The 5,382-nt window shown below is 39.8% G+C and overlaps 1 non-coding gene across 1 annotated transcript; it reads right to left on the bottom strand.

The window, feature by feature from the left end:
• On the bottom strand, positions 1-72 carry trnaa-ugc (transfer RNA alanine (anticodon UGC)). Its single transcript has one exon. It is a non-coding gene; the product is annotated as a tRNA-Ala (tRNA).
• Between the last annotated feature and the right edge of the window lie 5,310 nt (positions 73-5,382).

Below are 5,382 nucleotides of genomic sequence, written 5' to 3'. Positions count from 1 at the left end.
TGGAGATGCCGGGGATTGAACCCGGGGCCTCATACATGCAAAGCATGCGCTCTACCACTGAGCTACATCCCCAACTGGTATCTCTAGCGACCAGGAAGTGGTTTTAAACATAACCGTCAGTCGAGTTGCTGTCTACTGAAAAGTACTTTATGTACTAAAGCTTATTTGCGACCTACTTCCAGTCCTTACTTTGCCGTTTCAATTTCCACATTTTCACCAAGTTTCCCCTCCGTGTTCCGAATCATATACATTTTTATTTAAGCATATTTTTACATATTCGTTGAAGTGGCGCTTTTTTATGTGACAACTAACTGACGCGAGTACATGTAATGAAAAATAAAGATGTTTGCTCTAATTTAAGTTATTTTTTTTTAACCTTTCTGATGCTTTGTGCTATTTTTAACCTTGCTTTAAGGCGGCGGACACATCTGCGTCTATCTGACCAAGGAGCTCCTGATGATCCCACACTGAGTGAAAAGCAAATAATTAACTGACGGTGCTGAAGGACAGCCAGACAAGGTTGCCGTCTATATTTTCTTAAATGAATGGCGCCTGAAACTCATTTCTTGTCATCCGTGACAGCATAATCCTTTGGAGAATTTAAAATAGCTCTCCTGGCTACGTTTCGTAATACCCTACAGGGGGGAGCGTTGCCCCCCTTCCGTCTGGTGAGCACAGACTGTTCTCACCCATGTTTATCGGTGTGTATGCAGTCTTTGCCAAGGACACTGTCTCCAGACCCTGCTTGCTCTGGCCTTGTAGGGCTAGATCCACTGGATGCAGATTCTGCAGGAGAGCTGTCTTTGTAGACCAGGGACCTCCCAGGAAAAAGAAGATCTGTCAATTCTGCTGCCTCCTGTCGTGTAAATTTGGATTAAAGAGTGCAATCAGGCCATGGTGCCGAGTAAGCAATATCAACATAGTGCTGTTGACGAGAGGTTATCTGGGGACTGTGTGAAGAGTTTCAAGTACAGACAGGCTGCATGCAATATGAGACAAGCAGAGGAGTTAGTCATCTAAGGCCACAGACCGACTAACGCTAGTGGACGGTGTCAGAAGAAATGATTTGGAGTTTGGCAGGTTTCTAAAGGTGGAGCTTAAATGTTTTTACTTAAATTATTTTAAAATAGTCTTTTCTGTCTTCGAGGATGTCTATTCAGGCCACTGACTGCCATACAGCCAAACAATGTTGATGTTTTTTAAGTTATTAAATCAAATGAGCACCCAGTCAGAGGAGGGGAATATGTTATGACAAGGTATGGTGGCCCAGGGTCAATGAAACGCAAAAGTTACACAAAAAGGAAGTCATGCTAAATCTATGGAGTTCCAAATGTGCCAGAAATATTTGTCTGTGTGATCATAATGAAACCCCCTTTCATCCTTCTCTCTCAAAGTTTTATTATATTAGCATAATTTCAGTTTAAGCTTAACCTAGTGTGGCTTTTCCTCGTGTGTTGTGGCTTTTGCATTTTGTTGACCTTTCTGAGCCACTATAACAACTAGCAGTTCTGCACATCACAAACTTGGCCAGTATAGAAAAGCAGCAAAAGGAAAGCAGGTGTAAGAAGTCCAGTTTTCAGTGTGGCACAATTCAATCTCTACGTGGGACACAGTATGTGGAAGAAGGTGCAGTGGCAATAAATCAAACAGAGCACATCACTCTGAATACACCACTACCAAAGTGAAACATTGTGGCATTAGCGTCATGCTTTGAGGTGGCTTTTTGTCAGCAATCTGAAAGTTAGAGATGAACAGAGCTGGAGAAAAACATTCTTTAAAATGTTGCAAAAGTCTTGAGCCTAGTATATAGCTTTACCTTTTAAAAGGACAAACAACCCCAAACATATAGGCAGAGTTGTAATAGAAAGCTGCTGTCTTGCAAGTCAGAATTTGAGCTATTTTACAAAGCAGAAAGGGGAAAAACATCAATATTAAGATATGCAAAGCAATTAGAGACCAAAAAACTTGCAGCTGTAATAGCTACAAAAGGCATTTATACAAAATATTAGCTGAACACAAATGAGTACACATTGTTGCTGTTTTTATTCTTTTATAATAGAACCCTTGTATCACATTTAGGGACTACATTTTGTATGTTCATTATTGTAAAAAAGAATATATCCTAATGTGCTGAAGATGAAGAGGTTTTTACATGTCTCTTAAAATTAGTGCCAGTTGTTTGGTGGTAACACTTCTTATCGCTGGGGGCTGCTGTCTTATCATCAGCCAGACGGTAGGAGGCCTAAGACAAGAGAGACACTAAAAATAAAGCCTACACTACATTCACGATGGGGGTAAATATTGTGACGTTAAACATCTAAACTAAAGAATTAAAATGAGCTAAGTAAAATCAAAGGATGTGAAGGATCACACATTTTTTTTTCTTTCTGATTTGTCAAAATGTCTTTTACCACCATCTGATAAATAAATTAAAGCTCTTTAAATGAGAGAGAGAGAGAGATAAGGGCGACAAAGTTGTGGCTTTTGACCTGGTTTCCTGACGAGCATAGAAAACTGCAGGACTCTTAGGGAACTTAGCTGAAAGCACCCAGATGAATTAAGGAAAAGGGGGACAAAAAACAATAACTACTGCCTTTTGGATATTTAATTAGCTTGAACTGCAATTATTTGTGCACTATAATCATTTCTAGCGCATAATAGCAAACACAAACACCTTGACACGTACCCGTTTCATGTTTTGCATGTTTTCTACTGAAAACCTTCTAAAAACACTGTAAGGGCATGACAAAACAAGCGCTACCGGGACTGTGACTTGTCCCGATTAGCTTGAGAGCGCAAACATTAGACACAGATGCACATACTGTTCTCTGTGAATGTTTGTGTTCAGCGTGTCACTTGAGTTTGGATGTCGTTATCACTGCAGTGTGTTCAGTGTGTTTCTGTCCCACAGTGTGCCTGCGTGCTTCAGTTACCCCGCACCTGGTAAACTGTATCGGCCTCGCCACCCAGTCTTAGGGAAGCTTTGTGAACTGCTTTTATTTAAAACCTGACATCTGCATGAGAAATCTGTGACACACTCAGCAGGAATCTGGAGACAGGTGTGGTGTTTTTTGTTCATAGTTTCCAGCTGAGTTTCTGTTATTGTTGCTTCCTTACAGTGCAGCACCAAAACACGGACTGCTTTGCAGCCAAGGAAGTCAGACTTTGTTTACAAGTTTTGGTGAAGATCTTCTTAGGCATGCCTTTTTATTCTTTTTTTATACTATTCTTTGTACTTGACATGATTTTGCACATTACACTGTATGTTGTCAAAAAAAAACTGAGAACTCTGTGAAGGTGTGCAGTCAAAAAAAAAGTAAGGCCTTCACAAATCCTCCGTCTAGTTAATCATTAATGATTTCAGCTTTTAATACACAATTTCATGTCTGTCGCTGAATGTCAGTGGTTGTTAAGAGGAAGGTGCCAAAGATCCCAACTTCAAGCAGGTTTCCTGTTATGTTTTCTGCTATGCAGAGACACAATACAGGATCAGGCTTTGAAGTCCAGGAGCCTTTTAAGCCTGAATGATTCATGGGATAGCATGATGTGGCTTAAGCAAAACAGTTGTAGGAGTGAAGATGTGAGCTTAAACAGCAGCAGTGGATCTAGAAGAGGTGAAGGACTTTTTAAAAATGAAGGTTTTTCTAAGGAGCAAAGAACAAACGATTGGGAATTAAATAGAAATAGAAATATCCTTAGGGCTTAAAACTTCACAGTACGTGTTATATCAAATCTGATCAGTTGTGTAGAGGTTTTACTGTATTTTATAGTGGAAAAGTCCATGATAATTTATGAACTTCTGTTTATTCAGTTTTGTCATGCGGGGTATGTATTATTAGATTCCACTGTTTAGTAATGGTCTGTTCAGTGATTGTTTTTTCTATCCCAGTCCACCTTCATTTAACATCAACTCTCTCATGAGAAGGGTTCTGCCTGCATCTTGCTTATGTTTTTGTCCCGTTCCACAAAAGCACATGGAAGGACCAAATGCAATATATACTGTACATTTACCAAAACAAGATGTATTATAAAAAAAATATCTCTAAGCTGTTCCATATAGGCTGGACCTCTAACTTTGATTCCAGTTAAGCTTTTTGACATGTCAGTGGTTAATTATAGTTTCTGTTGGCCTGACTTTTTACTACTAAACATTATCCAACTAGTCGTCCTTTTTTTTATATACTTATATCCAAGAGAGAGCAAATTCTCTTCTGCTATACAGGAATGTAGCGGTACACCATGGAACTTCAAGGTAACTTATAGTGACTAAACTTAATTGCTGTTTTTAGGTGGTGAAACCAGAATACTTGAGAGAATCCATGCATGCAGAAGGAGAACCTGAGTGCATTCCCAGCACTCTGCAATTTACACCAGTATGTGGAAGTTAATATATTTCAAGAGAAGCAAAGCTGTTTGAAAATCAATCAGGTGTGCAAGTCTTTATGGAGTTAAATTTTTAAAACATAAAGCTACACCACTGTGGGCAACAGCAGTGTGTATAAATGTGTACCATTACGTGAGCCTACACACCATAGCATAAAGTAAAAAAAAAAAAAAGAAAAAAAAAAAAAAAAAAAAAGGAAATTGGAGACTGCAGGAAGGACAAAACACCACCAGGGGTTTACACCAAAAATCCAGAAATACCATTGGACGCCCAGATGCTGCATTCATAAAAAGCCAGTAGGAGTGGGTGGTATACAGTGTGATGAAAGGCACATTTGGACCCTCCCCATTAAGGTACAATGAACTGAGTGATGCTGTGGGGAGGGAGAGATGACTATTTACATAAATAAAATTCCAGCAGCATCATTGAAAAAAAGGAGAACCTTGGTGCTGTCTGCACCATTGCTGTTTACTCATTTGAATATTTGAGGCTTATTTCTTGCAGTTAATGATCAGCTTGATCAGTGTGGTGTCAGATGAGAACATGCAAATAGGATTAGGTAACCCAGCGTTAGCTATGAATTTGCAAAAAATTAAAGAAATAAATACGAATAGCATGAATATAGAGTGAAGTGTTTATATATATATATATATACTATGACTACTATGATTACTTCAGGGGAATTAGTTTGACTAAAATATCACTTTAATAACTTTACTTTGCACATCTTCATCTGCTCCCTGAGCAGGCACTGGATCAGTTTACCCTCCCCCAGCCCCGCTTCACAACAACAGAGCTGCTGGAAAGCAGACGCTGATCAGGGATCAGTCTCCATTTCCATCTGGGTTCAGGCTGACAGCTCCATCCTGCCCAGCCCCCACCTATCCCTGTTGCTTAGAGGACTCGGCTGCTCTAGGGTGTAATATTCTGATTGGCTGCCTCGCCGTCTGGGAGGCGTGCGAAAGGCGTGGCCGACACATTGTGATCTCACAATCAGC

Source organism: Poecilia latipinna, unplaced genomic scaffold (assembly GCF_001443285.1).
Source record: "Poecilia latipinna isolate Pla-1442-1.1 unplaced genomic scaffold, P_latipinna-1.0 Scaffold330, whole genome shotgun sequence".
In the NCBI taxonomy this organism is placed as follows: domain Eukaryota; kingdom Metazoa; phylum Chordata; class Actinopteri; order Cyprinodontiformes; family Poeciliidae; genus Poecilia; species Poecilia latipinna.
The sequence above is the reverse complement of the archived record's forward strand: the minus strand, read 5'-3'. Positions and strand labels throughout refer to the sequence as shown.